The sequence below is a fragment of the Lissotriton helveticus genome, chromosome 3_1 (genome assembly GCF_964261635.1).
Source record: "Lissotriton helveticus chromosome 3_1, aLisHel1.1, whole genome shotgun sequence".
Classification (NCBI taxonomy): domain Eukaryota; kingdom Metazoa; phylum Chordata; class Amphibia; order Caudata; family Salamandridae; genus Lissotriton; species Lissotriton helveticus.
In genome coordinates this window covers 576,789,758-576,807,891 of record NC_136061.1, presented here as the reverse complement: position 1 = coordinate 576,807,891, position 18,134 = coordinate 576,789,758, and the positions used below count along the sequence as shown (strand labels likewise).

General features: G+C 51.7%; 2 protein-coding genes across 2 annotated transcripts in view; both read right to left on the bottom strand.

The window, feature by feature from the left end:
• The window catches only part of LOC144822716 (ADP-ribosylhydrolase ARH1-like), a 506,468-nt gene that overhangs the window by 322,571 nt on the left and 165,763 nt on the right, over window positions 1–18,134 (bottom strand). The window lies entirely within an intron of this gene.
• Window positions 1,812–18,134, bottom strand: part of LOC144822715 (ADP-ribosylhydrolase ARH1-like) — a 538,572-nt gene continuing 522,249 nt past the window's right edge. The window contains exons 7-8 of the transcript XR_013608680.1: window positions 10,498–13,587; window positions 1,812–2,121 (exon numbers count right to left, since the gene is read on the bottom strand). The gene's annotated coding sequence lies outside the window, so the exon portion shown is untranslated. The remainder of the gene's footprint in view (window positions 2,122–10,497; window positions 13,588–18,134) is intronic.

The following is an 18,134-nucleotide window of genomic DNA, read 5'->3' as shown; positions in this document are numbered from 1 at the left end:
GACAGACCACACAAGAGCCACATGGGTAATGTCCCGTTATCGGAGGTAAGTTCCAAAGGGGTCTTTGTGGATTAATGTTCAGTGCCTTAGGTCTGGTATGTAACAATAGATCTTTACGTTTATTGGTTCGTTCGAAGGTAAACCTGGGGATAGGCAATTGAATTGTCCCTGTGTTTAGGATGCCCCAATGTTTCCTGATGTTCTTTCTCATCCTGTTGGAATCTGGGGTGTATGCGGTGACACAAGTGCAAGGGTCCCCTCTTCTCTATGTTGTATCTCTAGTAAGGCGTCACAGTTGTTGTTTCTGGCCCTTTTCATAAAGAGTGCAACATTTCTTTTGGGATATCCTCTTTTGGACAGATTGTTAATGAGGATGGCTGCCTCTGATTTGAAGTCCACCAAGGAACTGCAGTTCCTCCTGATTCGGAGAAATTGTTCAAAGGGTACATTTTCTCTGAGGGCCCTTGGGTGATGACTACTAAACATTAGATGACTGTTGCTGTCAGTTGGTTTCCTGTACAATGTAGTACTGAGTTGCCCATTGTGGAGTCTGATGCTAAGATCGAGGAAGGGGATCTCGCTCTCTCCGAGATGGTACTGGTGAACTTCATGTATGGGTTTAGTGTATTGACTCATGTGAGGAATTCATTACATGTAGAGATATCGTTCTTCCAGAGGATCAATATATCATCAATGTATCATTTTCATAATATCAAGTTGTTATAGAAAGGATTTGCGGCGTTGAAGATCATTCTCTCTTCAAACGCCGCCAAGTACAGGCTTGCCACGCTGGGAGCAAAGGTGCTGCCCCTGGAAGTACCCTGGGTCTGATGGTAAAGTTGCTTGTTGTATTAGAAGAAATTCTCTGTGAGGGCCAATGTGGCACACTCCAGAATGAAGGTCACAGATGTAGGTGAGTCCCAGTCAGTGTTACCCAGGTCATCTTCTATTATGTCCAAGATGTCACATTGAGGGATATTTGTATAAAGGGCCTCAAAATCCAGGGTAACCAACAAATGTCTTTCCTCTGGATGTTGGACCTCCTCAACGAGTCAAAGGACATCAGTGGTGTCCAGAAGAAAGTTCAGAGTCTTTCTGACAAGTGGTTGTAAAAAAATTATCGCAGAACCTTGAGAGGGGTTCAAGAAGAGACCTGATCCCTGAGACGATAGGTCTACCAGGGACTGGGGTGGTGCGCTTGTGGATTCTAGGTAATGTGTAGAAGTAGGGCACCCTGGAGTACTTGGTAATGAGGAAATCTGCTTCCTTCTTGCTAATCCAACCTTCTAACTCTGCAGTGTGTACCATGGTTGAGATGATTGTGGAGAGGCGAGTGGTGGAATTCACATCAATAGGAGTGTAATGCTTTCGGCTGTTAAGTTGTCTGTGACATTCAATGTGGACATGATCACTATAGCCCGCCCTTGACAGCTTGTTTGATGGTAATGCTCTGGTCATCAGCCAGGGACTTAATGGCCTTCAATTCAATTGTGGACGGATTGTTGAAGGAATCAGTTGTAGTACCTTCAACTACATCCTTCAGTACCGCTTGTTCAAAGGTTAGTACTTCATGGGGTACCATACTGATGTTGGGTGTGAAGGTGGACTGGTTGTGCAGTCCAGAGTCATTGTCAGGGGGTGTAGGATTCTCATGAAAGAATGTTTTGAGGTGTATCTTTCGGAAAAAACCTTGGTTCTCGCAACTGTTGCGGAATCTGTTGATTTTAGAGGTTAGGGACATATCCCAAACCTTTTTGTACGACCCGTTGTTCAGGATCAGTAAGTACCCTGGGTGAGAGATTGACCACTAATTTCTTTTCTTCGTTTGGCTGCGTTTTTCCACTGAATGTGTTGGTTGTTCCTACCATTATACTTTCTTTTGCTTGCTCCCTCTTCCTCTGCCCCAGCCGTTGTCTAAAAAGGGGTGGTTGTTGCCAGGTGGGAAGAATTGTGGGTGTCCTTGTGGATACATTGGGAACCGCCAAAAGGAAGGTCCCTGGTAAGGTGGCATAGTAAAGTTTGAGTAGTGGGGACGTGTATTCCGTCCGGAGTTTCTGCTACCCCAGCTGCCACTGCTAGAATCCCTGCTCATTGAGGCGCCTCTCCTGACTGTGTAAGAACCTTTTTTTTTTTTTTTTTAAAAGACCTTTATTGTCCAACATACAGTATACACAGCTTTGTAGCTTACAACCCAGCCGGGCCAGCTGCAGATAATGATCATTGCATTAAGCGGGATAGTGGAACACAGCTTCAAGGCCGACAACCCTGGGGTCCGGCACGTATGTCAACACGTCACATAATTCAATAACCATGCAATCAGTTGGTATTATGTAAGTGTGTGGTCTATGGGTTTTCCGTATGTGGTCAGTGGATCAGAGTAGTTACGTCAAGCAGACCATCATCGGCGGTAGCGTCAGTCAAGTCTACAAATCTTCCGTGTGTCATAGGTAAGGGTAATCACGTGGGTCTACACGTAGACGAGTACGGTGTCACATTAACGAGTGATGAGGCTGTATAGCATCTGAGCGTGTGTGGGGCGCATAGCTGCCTTGTCTGCCCATTGCGTTGGAAATAACTCCTCTGTAACTCAGCACGCAGGTGGGGCGCCTAAGCCCTAGATGTCACATTCAAAGGCACCATGTGGTATGAAACTGTTTGAATTGTAAGATTGTATGTGTACGGACATGGCCTAAGAGGAGATGAAACCAAATCAGTAATAAACTACAGAACCGTAACATGAACCATGGAGGAGGTAGGTAGGGGTATGTGTAGGTAGAGTTTGCCTTATCTGTGAGCGGGGGTCGGGATCAGCATGTCAGCCGTGTCTCATTGGATAGGTAGATGGGGAATTCGGGGTGGGGGGGTGAGAAAATGTAGGGCACTCGCGCGGCAGAGCCGGGGGGGGGGGGGGGTTTCAAGTGTTCGCGGGGCGCTGTATTCCAGTGTAGCTCCACAATGTCCGGGCTCTCACCGCAGCGTCGCGCGTGGCGGCGCGTGTCCGGGAGGGGGGCAAGCAGCCGCCAGTGTAAAATAGTCGGGCGGTCAAATAGGCGACGTGTGATGTATCGCGCGTGGTTCACAGGAGCGTGCATTGAGGAAGGGGGGAGGCAACACACAAGTCTTCACGTAATTCCCTGGTCCGCGCATTGCTGTAGGAAGGAATGCAGTATGCCGTCCCATTGCTGTGCGATGGGGAACTTTCTGAGCCCCGCTGTCTCCTCCCGGTGCGGGACAGAACTCTCAGCCCTCGCCCAGTTCGTCAGTGACAGACACCAGTGTTTAAGGTGAGGGGGTGTGGCAGCTTTCCACCGCTTGGTGAGTAATCTTTTGGCTGTAATGAGTCCAAGATCCCAGTACCTGGTCTGGACTTTGTTTAGTCGCGTACGCTTGTACAAGCCCAATATACAGGCTTCCCACGTGTGTGGTACTCGCTCTTCAGTGCAGTGCCGGAGCATCTCGGTCACCCTTTCCCAGTACTGCTGGAGGGCGGGACAGAGCCAGAGCATGTGGAGGAGATCTGCACCGAGGAGGGAGCAGCGGCCGCAGGCAGTATCCGTGACCGAAAAATACTTATTTATCTTGTTTGGGGTAAGGTAGGCGCGGTGTAATATATAAAACTGTATGATCTTGAAGCGAGGGCTGCGGGGGATGTTCGCTGGGCCAGCCAGGACCATAGCCCACTCCCCGTCCGTCCAGTCTCTCCCTCTGTCCGTCGCCCATGTCTCCCTCAGGCGTACAGTTGCCGGGTATGCGTGCAGGAGGAGTGCTTGCGTTAACCAATGAATGATGTGTGTGCCGTTACACATGACATGAAGGTACTGCATGAAGTGGTGTGTCGGTGGTTCGCCAGACATGTCCCCCCAAGCGGTAGTCAACGCGTGTACAAGGGACGCGTGGGTTAGGAACTGCCCAGCCGGGAGGGAGGTATCTCTCACGAGGGCCGCAAAGGGCAAAAGAGCGCTGTCAGAGTAGAGGTCGCCTAACGTTTCCACCTCCACAGTGATCCAGCTGTTTAGCCTGGTATTGGTCAGGGTCCCTGCCGTTGTCGGAGTGCCTAACAGTGGCAGTATAGGCGCATATGGTACCGTCGCTCGGGTGAGACGCAGGCAGCGGAGAAAGCATCGGCACGCCACTGCGAGCAGCAGTTGCGACGGCCGGGGAGTCCGTGTCAGCGGATGAAACAGTACATGAATCTGGAATAGGGACCAGACAGTGGCATCTGTGGCCGTGTCTCCCAGGTTCTTACCACCTAGCCAGCCCGACACCCACTGCATTTGTGCTGCCAGATAGTATAACTCCATGTTGGGAACAGCTAGTCCTCCTTCTGCAGTGGGCCTATAGAGTTTCGTCAGCGCAACCCGAGGCCGACCTTTGTTCCAGATCAGGGCTCGCAGCAGGACCTCCAGGTCTCGAAACACCCGGGCAGGTACATAGGTTGGTATATTCGCAAAATAGTACAAGAGCCTTGGTAAGACTATCATTTTTGATAAGGCTATGCGACTTGGGACATTCAGCGGCAGTGTGTTCCAGAACCCCACCTGTGCTCGTGTAGAGGCGATCGCCCTCATCAGGTTACCTTCCAGAATATCTATTGGGTCTCGATAGATGTGTATCCCAAGGTATCTAAACGGTTGGGGTACCACTGTAACCTCTCGCCTCCGATGCGTATGTCACACTCAGGAACGGTAGGGTTGAAGGAGTAGGCCCCCGATTTGGCCCAGTTGACACGCAATCCCGACATTTCCTCAAATGTGCCGAAAATGGCAGCGAGGGACTCCGGGATGGTGGTCAGGTCCCTGACATACAAGAGGAGGTCGTCAGCGTACAATGACACTACATGCAGTCCGTCTGCCAACGGCACGCCCCAGTTTGTTCCCGCCATCCGGAGGGTCGCAGCCAGGGGTTCCACTGCTAAGGAGAACAGTAGGGGTGACAATGGGCAGCCCTGTCTGGTGCCTCTCTGTACACGGATGGAGTCAGAGAGCAGCGCCCCAGTGCGGACACGGACCGTGGGTCTACGGTACAAGAGACCGACCATGGCCAAATAGTCATCCCCCAGGTCGAATTTCTCCATGACCGCTCGTAGGTAGGGCCACTCCACCGAGTCAAACGCCTTCTCCAGGTCCAGTACGAGACACCCCGCTCTCGGCCACTGTCTTGTGGCGTATTCCTGTAAGCGGAACAGTCGGCGGATGTTGTGGGACGTGTGTCTTGTCGGTACGAATCCATTTTGGTCTGGATGCACCAGCGCAGGGACCATAGGGGCCAGTCTGCGAGCAAGTGCGGAAGCAAGAATTTTGTAGTCCGTATTTAGTAGTGCGAGAGGGCGGTAAGAACCCAGCAGCGTGCCATCTTTGCCAGGTTTGAGCAAGGAGACAAGGGTCGCCTCATTGAGAGTCGGGGGTAAGGCAAAGTCGTCCACAGCCGCAGAATACATTTTTACCAAGTGTGGGATCAGGACGTCCGAGGCAACTTTATAGAATTCGGCCGGCAAGCCATCCGGTCCCGGAGTCTTGCCATTTGAGAGGTTAAAGATTGTGTCGCGGAGTTCCTCAGGAGTCAGAGGTGCTCAGAGGTCATCCCCCTGTGCCGCCGTTAGGGTAGGTAAGTGAATATCAGAGAGATGTTCTGAGATGGCAGTCGGTGGGACGTGCAGGCGGGAGCGATATAGGCCTGTGTAATGACGTATGAACGCTTCGTGTATTTGGCGTTGGGTGTATAGCAGCCTGCCGTCACCGGCCAGTATGGACGATATCGGGGCAGACCGATCTTCCTGTTTAATCAGTCATGTCAACAGTTTGCCTGGTCTGTCACCTTGTCTGTGGACCCTGGCAGAGTGGGCTGCGAAGTTGATGTTTCGCAAACGGTCAAGTAAGCGGTCGTGTTTCGCCTTAGCGTCCGTCAGTCGGGCGTTCGCATCCCCCCCCACAGAGCGCTCAAGGTCCAGTAGGTCCGATTCCAATCGCATTAGGTCCTGTTCAATACGGCGTCTCATGTGTCCCTGTGTTCCTAGGCAAAGTCCCCGGGTCACCACTTTGAAAGCATCCCACTCAGTTTGGGGAGAGGACGCTGTGCCAGCGTTGAGATCGAAGTATTGAGCTGATTGTGTAAGGAGTGAGTCGCGGAAGGTCGCGTCAAGCAAAAGGTCAGGTTGGAGGCGCCAGGTGGGAATGGGAGGATGTGGAATGTCCCAGGCGATGACCAATGTGTGTGGATTGTGATCTGAGTGGGTACGGCCCATATATTGGGTGTCCAGGACTAATGGAAGGAGATCAGGGGAAATCATGTACCTATCTAAGCGGACATGTAGTGCGTGCGCGCCTGACCAATAGGAATATGTGCGCGTCACGGGGTTGCGTGTCCTCCATGCGTCTTGTAGGTGCCATTGCTGGGCCCAGTTGAGGAGAAGGAGAGCCTTCGTGGTAACGTGTGCCTGAGCATTAGGTGGGGGCGCAGTTGACCTGTCTAAGTGTACATCTAGGACACAATTATAATCTCCACCAAGGATCCACGGGAGCCCATGCCAGGGCGCCAGTGCTGTGGAGAGGCGCTCAAGAAAGCCGCCCTGATCAGTATTTGGAAAGTATAAGGAGGTAAGTACCACCGGGTGCCCATCAAGTCTACCTCTCGCTATAATATACCGGCCCCCCGCGTCTATCTGCGTATCCATGACCGCCCAAGGAGTGCCTGGCCTTATCCATATGAGTGCTCCCCGGGCATAGGAGGAGTACTCTGTGGCATAAATCTGTCCGCGCCATCGCCTGCGCAGCGCGTGTACCTCGGCCTTGTCAAGAGGTGTTTCCTGTAGCAACGCCACATGGAATTTATGTCGACGCAGATATAAGTATATCTGGTAACGTCTTGATGGTGTGTGCATTCCCCTCACATTACATGTGCAAATCCTGATCTCAGCCATAACAACCGGTGTGGTAGGAAATACACATGTCGTCTGTTAGCAACCCCCCAGGTGACCACCCCCACAAGGCTCCTCGCCTCCCCCCTCCACCCTCCGCAGACATAGATTCCGACATTTCTCTCCAGGGCATAGGCAATTCTCTGAGGTGGGAGGTGGGAAATGTAACAAGGGTAACAAACAGTGCTAAATAGCAGTAAATGCCAAAAGGTCGGCAACGGAACATGTCGCCGTCCAAACGCGCCAAGAGGGCGAAATACTAACGTTCAAGTCTAGGGGGTGGTCTGGGCCAGGGATCAATTAGGCAGTACTTCGATGGTTAACCAATTGTGGTCGATCCGCAACCCTTCCCCGGACCACTAGTCGCTCCCACCATGTGTTCAAATGCGGCGTTCAACAGGTAGTGTCATCGCCAGGAACGTGGCCGCCGGGTCAGTTATGCATACACAAGTGAGTGAGGCAAACACCACTGTCTGATTTCACGGAGTAGGGATGTGTCCAGGCAGCATGGGAGGGTGACAGGAGGTAAGGGGGGCAGAGGGGGGAGAGATACCCCTGTGGACAATCCCACTCTCGTACCGCCCCCACCATGTCCATACCTCCGGGCGAGTACTCACTGCATTAGGGCCTCTCCGTCTGCTCCCATGGCGGCAAGGGACATGTCCAACGATGGTCCAAACTGCAGTGCCTCAGGCAGTGCCCGGCCCGCAGTCTCATCCCCGCCGCCCTGGTGGTGTCCGATGTTAGCATGCGTTGTGTTTCAGTGGGGCATATCAGCCGTTTGCGGCGTGACTTCTGGTAATTCCACCGACAATTGAGAGTCTGGTATCCCGTAGATAGCCTCATCGTCACTTTGAACCATCTGCGGGCTCGCGGCTTGAACATTGTCTGAGGTCTGTGAGGCACTTATTTGGGAGACTCTCCGGAGTGCGTCACGCTGTTCTCGGAGGATTTGGTCCTGTGGTGGGGAGTGGTGAGCCGCGTCGTCCGGGCGGCTGGTCCTGCGGTCTCTGTTCCTACGGCGGTGCCGCGGTCCGTGGCCCCGGGATCTCGCCTCAGGGTTCTGTGCGTTTCTGGGCGCCGTGTCCGTTCCGCTATCCAGCCAGTCGCTCACCTCCACAGGGGTATTAAAGAAGTAGGTCTTGGCTCTTGCCACTACCCTTAACTTTGCGGGGAATAGTAGGGAGTACTTGAGGCCCGCCTCCCGGAGTCGGCGCTTCACTTCCAGGAAATCATGGCGTTGGCGTTGTACCTGAATGGTGTAGTCTGGGAAGAACATCACCGTGGTGTTGTCGATACGGATTTCCCCAAGTCGCCTGGTTTCCCTCAGGATAGTGTCTCTGTCACGGAAGTTCAGGACTTTGAATAGAAGCGGCCTCGGGTTGGAGCCGGTAGCATAAGGTCTCGTGGGTACACGATGCGCCCGTTCCACTACGAATTGTGGCGAGAGTGTGTCCTCCGGCAGCAGACCTCGCAGCCAGTCCTCTACTCGCTGCGTCGGTCGGGCCCCTTCCCATTTTTCCGGGACCCCGACGAGCCTTACGTTGTTGCGTCTCGCTCTCCCTTCCGCATCCTCAGCGCGGTCCTCAAGGAGCTCCACCCTATTCAGGAGATCTTGAACCTGCTTGTCCGTTTGTGAGACTGCTGGACCAAGGTTGTTTACCGTCCCCTCCAACGTTTTGGTCCGATCGGCCAGCTTCTTGGGATCTTCCCGTAGGTGCGTGAGGTCTATGGCAACACTGTCTATTTTGGATTCCAAAGACGTTCTGGTCTGTTGAAGCGATTGTTCCAAGCGTTCCATGGCAGCGAGCACGTTGTCCAACCGCAAGGTTACCTGGTCAGCCGCCATCTTGTGCTGCGACTTGTCGGATTTTCCCTTCAGTGGGGCCCCTCCGGTACCAGTGCGGGTTCTTACTCCTCCGGACATGTGCGAGGCGGCTCGACCAACGATGCAGGCCCGCTGGGCCAGGAGGCAATGCAAACGTCAGTTCTCCGGTCCGTCAACGTTTGTATTGCGTAGGTAGTTGCTCCCGGTGCCCGCCGTTGCGGGACGGAGCAGCCGGCCCCTCGTGCGCCTCCCGCGTTGGTGGTGGGTCCGTGCAGTGGCGCGTCGTGACAAGTCGGTGATCCTAGTCTCAGGCAAGTGTGATCGCAGCAGTCAGCCGAATCCTCAGCCGTGGACGGTCTCACTGGTGCAAGGGTCACAGGCTGCCTCTAGGCCAGCGGGGAGGGTCAGGCTTCACCCCACGGCCGTCAGGGAAGTCGGGGTCATCAATCCGTGGCTATGGCATACCTCCCAGAGTCTGTGTAGAGTAATACAGCAGCGTCTCAATATTCCCAAGGGAGGATCCGGCTCAGCCACTACCCCAAGCCCACAACGACTGTCCCGCGTATTTCCCCTTAGTCTCAGCGGTGGGACTGAGTCACTTGTACAGGCAGCCAGTCGCTACCGAATCTCTCGGGCCAGCTTGTCTCAAGGGGGGCCAGGGGGGAATCGAGGCATCTGGTTCTAGAGATCTGCCCCCTCCACTCAGCATGTCACGCAAGGGGCACCATGGCCGGCGGGATCCCCACACCGCCAACACGTGGGCGCGTGCAGTGTGTGCTGTTCTGCGTGAAAGTCTGCCCCCCACAGGCACGTCGCAGTCACCAGTAGCGGGAGCCCCGGCAGGGGGAGGGGGGGGACCACCGTCGCCCCACTATGTCCAGCAAGGGGGGGATTTCCTTACCCTGACCCTCGGTCCGCATAGCAGGCGCCAGCCGCGTCTTCACAGGCGCCCGAGCAGATGGTTCGGCGGCTTCAACCCAGGACCGGGCGTCGTCCGTCTCACGCCAGCGTCCTGCCGGGCAGCAGCAGTTTGGGCCTCCCGCAACCCCTCTTCTGCGGGGGGAGAGAGGCAGCAGTCCGCAGATCCAGTCGGTCCGCAGGTCCAGGCCCCGGCGCTCTGCAGGCCAGCTCCGGATCTCGTCTCAGGGCTCTGGCAGTAGGTCTCAGCGCCGGGCCCCCGCAGCCGCCCCCACTGACCGGATGGTCACAGGCTCCTCCTGGGTCGCTCCATTACCCAGCGCCTGGGCAGCCAGCATGGCAAGCACGTCTCCAGTTCAGGCCTCCGCCCGCCCCGCACCTCCAGCTCACCCTCAATGCCCCTGCGTCACACAGGGTAGACGCGTGCAGCTGCTCTCCAGCGGTGTGGGGGGGAGCGCAGGGGGCCAGACCGTCTGGGTGACCCCGGGGCCCGTGCCTCGTTGTGTGTGGGAGCGGCGACTCCGGACTTCAGGGCGCGTGATGGGGCCCAGATGCGCGGCCCAAACCACGGCCTCTCGTTGGCCTCCTCGCCGGCTGCGTGACGACCAGCCCCGCCAGGGGAGTCCAGGAAAGTCCGGGGCTGTTGTGCCGGTCCCCAAAAAGCAAAAGTCGGCCAGAATGCCGAAAATGACCTGTCGGTGGTCCGCCCGCAATTTCAGGCGGTTCGGAGGATAAATGCCGGAGAATTGGTCCGGGGAAGGGGTAGCTCAGCTCGGAGCTCTACCCGGGTGCTGCTGCCTGCATCGCGTGCCTAGCCACGCCCCCCCTGTGTAAGAACCTTCATATGATGAATTGCCATCTGTTGGGGTGAAGTCTGCTCTCAGGTAAGGATATACTTTTTTTAAATCAAATTTTGTATGTCATTTAGGAGTTTCGGAATCTGCTTCATTAAGTACTCTTTATTCTCAGTTATCTAATTGTTGATCTCTGCTAATTTGGTCTTAAATGCATAGAGCTAGATTGCGGTTTTCAGGGCTACTTCTGCTAGCTGGATCCTGACCAGTAAGGTGTCAGTGGTTCTTTTAGCACTGTTGATGATAAGAATGAGCATTTCCATACTATTAGGGACCACTCCTTATTATAGACGGCACCTTCTAGGAACAGGCGAGGGAAGTTACTTTCTATGAGACCATTAGGGGCTATGTTAGCCCTTAGATATTCAGTTATCATGGCACCATGTAAGGAGATCTTAAGCCATTCCCATTTCAAAGCGGTGAGTGAAAACCAGTCTTCTGATTGATTACCAGAAGCTGTGGCACCATCAGGTTCCAGGATGGAGGGTGTTCTAAGAATCTCAGCTACCACATCATCACCAAAACTGAGCCCCTGATGTTCTTCCATCCTGATGAAATGTCAGGGACAGGGTCGTATGGGAAGTTCAGTTGGTGCAACAGTCCTGGATGTACCAGGTACTGGGGTGGGTCAGGATCAGAAAAATCTTCTTTCCTGTTAACCTACAGAGAGTAGTCCCATGGGGGGCCCCGTGCAGACACTGTAACCAAAGAGGGGGACTGTGGGATTTAATATAGGTCCAGTGTACATGCCCAAAAGTAATCGAACAAGATGAGTATGCAGCTCCTACCGAGGAGAAGGGACAATAGGTTGGCTAGTTGTAAACTAATGAATACCGTATCAAGGGAGGGAAAGGGGAATTCCTGCTTTCAGAATAAGTTTCCCCCCCACACCCAGCCAGCTAGGTGTCCTGCTTCATCATGGGGTATGCTCCTCGTCAGGTCGGCGCTGCAATACCTAAAGACCTCTTTGGCAGAGATCTTTTATTCCATGCTGTATTGGTGCAATTGGTGTGAGGGGCCTGAAAAAGTGTAGATGTGTGAGAGGTGGGTCACTAGGCTATGTGTGGCTAAAAAGGACATATAAGTCCATTCAAAACAATTTTAATGAACCTGGCTCCTATCCCGATTAAAAAGGATATGGGGCAAACCTGTCTCAATGTTACAGGACATTGCGCATTATCTGATGGTCAACATGTTTCTTGCCCATGTGTCTAAGTAGATGGCAATTCTTCAGGACCAAAGCTAACAATGTGATTTACACTACTTGTGATTGTCTAAGTGGGTAAAAATAGATAAACCACAAACAGCACCCTACATGTGGTACCTGTAAATCGGTTCAGCCAACCTAAGGTAACAAAGCATATTGATTAAGTAGAGGTGGACATCGTATTAGTCCACTAGAAAACTAAGGTATGTACTATGCATATGAAGTGTCAAAACCGCTCGTACATGAAAAAGGCGATAGAAAATGAGTGAAAAAGAGTTAAAAAACGGGTGTTAAGGAGCCCATCCTCCTGTGGTAGCTGGAAGAAACACTGACTCAATCTACTTGGGTTGCTGGCTCATATCATCGACTCCTGGCATGAAAAGACACTCAGAAATTTAGTGTCTAAAAGAGGTCAAAAGAGTAAGCGGCGATGTGGTAGTCAGGTTGTATTGCGAGTCCAATGCGGGGATCATGGAGGAACCTCGTCGGTATGTCATGGGCGCCTAGGGCACAACAGACATAACGCGGTCTCCCTGTTTCCAGCAACGAGGCAAGAAAAGCATAAGTGAGACATTCATTATCTCCATCTGGTGGGGTCGGGGTAGCCGCAACGTCTGATTGCCTATGACACCAACCTGCCCATCCCAACATAGTACACCCTTGTGTAGCTGTTGCCTCGTCTTATCACAGGCACACACAGACCGGGAGAGATGTGGTCATCAAATGAACCAAAGCATATCCCCAAAGTTAATACTTACATACATTCACCGCCGGTGGACCTACCCCAAACACTGGCTGGAAAGATATTAGTTAGGCACGAGTTCCTTGGGGTGGCCTAGAATCATGTTGCCTTGACTGGTTGACCTGCAGTTTGTTTGGTGTTATGCTGTGTCCTCCAGCCCAGATTTAGTGAGAGATATCTCTACATCCGCCGAAGCATAGAATCGAGCACCGTCTTGCACAAAGGAGAACATTGCTGTGCATTCCTCAGTGACAACCATTGTATCACGGTTATGCAAGGACTCTTCCTAATGCTGTGTGTGTGAAAGTCAAGTTCAGAGTGTTGGCTTTTCACGCACTCCCTTTCATAATCAGACCAGATCTTCCTCTCTTTAAAGCACCTTGGTGACAGAGGGGTTATATTTCTGAAGAATGTACTCCTCTGTGCTGAGCAACAAGTTACATTAGTAATGTGACCTCTCTCCTGTGCCTGGACAAAGCTAAGTGAAGCCCAAACTTGAGCAAGGTGGTCCAAACACAACAAGCACCTCACATTCCATTATTTATACAAGAGTGGTACACTTGACGCTGTCCAATAAGGTATCTTTTGCCAAACGCTGTCATGGTATTCCTATAGTGCCAACTTAGCCAAAAGTCAGTGGAGTGCTGTGCGTAGTCAAAGATGAGCATAGTGTTAATAAGCGGCAAGAGAGATAGCTCAGTTCTGGACGGTTACTGCATAGTGATGTAGTGTTCACAGGAAATTGACTCCTCAGAAATTTCCTAAGATGTAGCAGCTTCGGTGCAGTCCAGATGGAAAATATGGGGCTAATCTTCCAGATTTGGTATTCATAGATTCTGTGTCTGTAAACTCCCTACTAAGATGCTAAGTCTTGCTGCAAAAGTAAATAACCAGTATTGTGTTCACCCACTTTTGCTTCTCATAAAAGCTCCCCATTTCTTTTTCTCGACCATGTTGCTCTCTTCCTGCCCTCCATATTGCTTCCGCACCTGTGCCTTTCGTGTTGCTTCTGCCCCCGCCCGCCGTGCTGCTTCATCCCCCACCTGCCCCCTTCATGTTGCTTATCCCCTCATGAGTCCTCTGTTACTGCCGCCTAAAATAAAAAACAGCAAAGCCATTGCGAGACTGTTGGAAAGTGGGTTATTGGTAGGGGCAAATGTAGTTCTGCCACTGGTAATAAGGCAACTAACACATGGTAGGACCCAGCTTAGGTCTTAGAAAATTATTCCTCTGCTCAACCCTTGGTAACGTGGCTGCGAGCAGACAGGCTTAACTTCAAACTCAGGTATGTAAAGTATTTAAAAACACAATTTCAGTAAATAATTAAGACAAAACACAAAATAAAAATCCAACACCAATTTATAAGAGTAGGTCATATTTTTATCTTTTAAATGACACCAAAACAAATAAAAATCCACTGTAGGGAACCAGAAATATGTATTTTTAAAGACGAGTCATTTTCTAGTGTTTAGAAACCAACAGTGCCCCTTTTAGTCATTTTGTTTTCTCTGACCGGGACACCTTTAGAAATTGTTCTGGAGAATCTCACCAAATGTGTGCGCGGCCTTCTCCAGCAGGCGCAATGCAGTTAGAACTCCTTCCTGAAGTTCTGCTTGCGGGTTGCAGGTTTCAAAGTATCCAACACACAATCCAAGGTTTTGGAATATTCAAGAGGGTCCTTGAACGTGTGAAACTTCAATTCCGCAATCCCTTACAAATCCACTGGTACTCCAGGCTGGGAATTCTTTGTGGGGATGTCCAGGTGAGCTCTGTTAACCTGTAGCTTGCAGGGAGTTCACTCTTTAGTCCTTTTGCAGCAAGGTAATCGACAGGGCTGCAGTTTCAGTTGGTGCAGTCTTCAGAGGTCAGGCCTTAGAAATCTTTGCACAGCAAAACTTCTCAGCAGGGCAATTCTTGCTTCAGTTAGTTTCAAGCAGCAGATCCGTAGGGCTCCGCCGCTCTTAGATACTTATTCAAAATTCTCTGGGTCAAGCAGCAGGTCACTCCTGACCAATGAGAGCAGGGCAACTCCTCAAGGCGATAACCACTTCCTGTAGAGAGTGGCATTATTTTGTCCCAAAGTGCATCAAATCTTCCAATCCGTGGTTTGGTTCTTTGACAATCCGGATGTGGTGGCTGATTGGCTTGATGCTCTCCCTCCGGATGAAACGGAATTGCCGAGCAGATCGGAGGAGGAGGCGGCTTTGGAACAGGAATGAGACTGCGACTAGTCCCTTCAATGTAACTTATATTTGTGATGTGTTAGTTCATGTGTAATTTTAGGTTGTTGCATGGCCTTTTGGTAGGATGGTTATTGATGTGACCAAGGGCTCGGGAGGGATTTGGTTGTATTTGGGGTTCGGGCGGGGAAGGTGTAGCGAGATCCTCTTCCAGTTTTTCTTTCTTTGAAGTGTTAGGGGCGACAGGCACTGTGCGGTTTTCAGCGCGCAGTTTGGAGCCCAATGGGCAGGGCAGCTGGGTGTGGGGGAGTTGTGGGGAAATGTTAGTTTTTTATATTCAGAGGTTTGTAGGTATCATCAGCACTGAATACTGGTTTAATAGGCAGCATGTATGGGGGCGCAGGCGCTGCCGGGCAGACGAATAAAAGTATTGAACTGGCACGTTAACGGGTTGGGGGACAAGATTAAACGTAGTGTTCTTCAATTTCTCAAAAGGCAGGCGCCAGACATGGTTCTGCTTCAGGAGACTCATCTGGTTGGCAACTCATATAATGCATTACACAGAATGGGATATAAATTGATTGCGCATTCGGGGTTTACATCAGGTTCCAGAGGGGTTGGGGTATTAATCCGCAAGACATTTCCACTGGCAGTTACTTCCACTTGGGAAGATGGGAGGGGAAGATACATTGGAGTCACGGGCACGTGGGAGGGTCACCACATAACTTTCCTTTTCATTTAGGTCCCTCCGGGGCTTCAGGGCGCAACCTTTGCAGACTTGGGGTCGATCCTTCTCTCACTCCCGGAGGGTTTATTGCTTATAGGAGGCAACTTTAATGCGGTCGTCTCTGGAATGATGGACAGACACCCCCCTCGGGAAATAGGGCGGGAAATGCGATGGCTCCCTGAATTTATGGACGCAATGGGTTTGGTTGACTGTTGGAGATTGCTACATCCTGATCTGGGGCACATGATAGTCTGTCGCGACTGGACTATTGTCTGGTCCCGGCTGCGCAAATCGCGTATGTAACAGAGGTCGCTCACTTGGCCAGGGGGATTTTGGACCACTCTCCACTGTGGATCCATATTGTCGTGAATCGCGGCTCAGCAGGGCGGGGGGCCCGATGAACCCATGGTATTTTCGTAGCCCCAAGACTCGGAAAGATCTTCTTCTTAGAATAGAAGAATACTTTGTCACTAATGTGGGCTCCGTTACCTCGTCGTGGTCCCTATGGGAGGCCTTTAAAACTGTTATCAGGGGCCATGCTTTATCGTTGATAGCGGGCTCTAAGAGGGAGAGGCAGAGGGAGGTGGTGAAGTTGGAGACTAAAATTAATGGGTTGGAGAGGGAACTGGAACAGGAAGTGACGTAGTGCAAGCTGCACCAGCTGCGCCTGAAACAACACGATTATAAAGCGCTCGTCACTAACAGGGCAAAGGCTCTTGGTAGGGAGCAACAGGGTAGACTTTACAATTTGGGAGACAAAGCAGGAAAACTTATTGCATGGTTGGATAAGAAGGATTGGGCCAGTCGACTGCTCCCTGGGCTTTTGACGGAGGAAGGGGAAAGACTCACAGACCCACAGACTATTGTAGATGAATTTGCCAAAGACTTCAAGGTGGTTTATACCTCGGTCTCCTCTCGCCCGGAGGCTGACTCCCATCTTTTACTCCGAGACATACAGCTTCTGCATCTGTCCCTTGAAGATAAAAATGTTATGGATAGTGAGTTAACGACTGACGAGATCGCTTTGGCTATCCGTTCTTTAACTCCGGGAAGGCATTGGGCCCTGATGGTCTCCCTATTGAACTTTACAAGTTTAAGCCAGATCCCCCCGAGGGAAATGTTTTTGGAGTCCAGGGACAGAGGAATTCTCCACAGGGACCAGAGGGTTGCATCGATAGTAGTCATATACAAAGAGGGGAAGGTTAAGACTAATTGTGCCTCGTACAGCCCTATTTCTTTGCTTAATGCTGAGCCCAAGATTATGGCCAAATTATTGGAGAATAGGCTGGTCAAGGTCATCACTGACCTAGTGCATCCTGACCAATCGGGCTTTATGCCCCACATGAATACGGCTTTGAACTTACGTAGATTACACAGAGTTTTGGCCAGAGCTCAGACACTGCAGGAGCCGGCCATGGTCGCCTCACTAGACGCGACAATGGCATTCGACACGATTGAATGGCCGTATTTGTGGCCGGTACTGACTAAGTTCGGGTTTGGCCCCGGATTTATTAGCTGGATACGACTGTTGTACTCCGAGCCACTTGCACAGGTGGTAGTAAATAACAGAGTCTCGGCTGCCTTCTTACTGGGGCGGGGTACCCGACAGGGTTGCCCGCTGTCCCCCCCTTCTCTTCTCACTGGCTATTGAACCTCTTGCCGCCTGGATACGTTGGGAGCCTTCAATCAGGGGTCTGCGGTGGTCCCCAGAGTGGGAGGACCGCATATCTCTATATGCAGATGACATCTTGCTTTATTTGGCTTCCCCCCGTAAGTCTCTTATGGTGGTTATTGATGTCCTGGCCTCCTTCGGGAGGAACTCGGGCCTTTCAATCAACTGGGAAAAATCTGTCTTGTTTGTATCGAGGGGTGACCCTCCGATACCTCCCAGAAATTGTCCCATACAGTTTAGAGTAGAAGGGTTTAGGTATCTGGGGGTCTTCGTGTCCCTGGACCCCTCAGTTAGATATTCTTGAAATTTGCTTCCCCCTCTCCATCGACTTCTGAGTGATATCTCCAACTGGAGAAGGCTCCCTCTTTCATTATTTGGCAGGGCGGGAGGGGAGGCACCTCATTGGATTATACAAATTGACTTTCTTGGTACGATGGAGGCATCTCCCTCCCCGATATTAAAAGGTATTACTGGGCGGCCCACTTAGCGGCAATTAACCACTGTATGTATGGCCGGGTCAATGACCCTGGCTATGCCATGGACAAATGGCTTCTACCCGGTAACAATTATAACAGAGCCCTCTACTCGCGTCCTAATAGGGTGACATTGACAGTCCCCCCTAAACACTCTGTGCGTGTCTGGCATATGGCCACGGACTCCTTGGTTTGGAGGAATAGGTTGACTATGGCCACCCCGCTTTGGGACTCCGAGCAGCTTGGTAAATTGTGGAAGACGAAAGGCTTCGGCAGGTGGCATCTCCACGGTAAGGATGTCTGGGGGAAGGGGAAAATCAAATCATTTGAGGAAATGCAGGTGGAGTATAAACTCGCTCACTCAGAGTACTTTCGATATGGACAGGTTCGGCATTCCCTCCTGTCATTGTTGCCTGGTGATGGTGAACCTTCAGAAGCTTCCCCTCTGGAAGATAGGATATTGGATGGGCATCTCCCCGACAAAACGATCTCTCCAATATATAGAAAGTTGATTAATCACAGGACTGACTCGCTTGAGGCGCTGAGAGATAAGTGGGTACAGGGTGGCATAGAGCTAGATGAGGAAGACTGGCATACGGCGGTGTCCTCTCCTAAAGAGG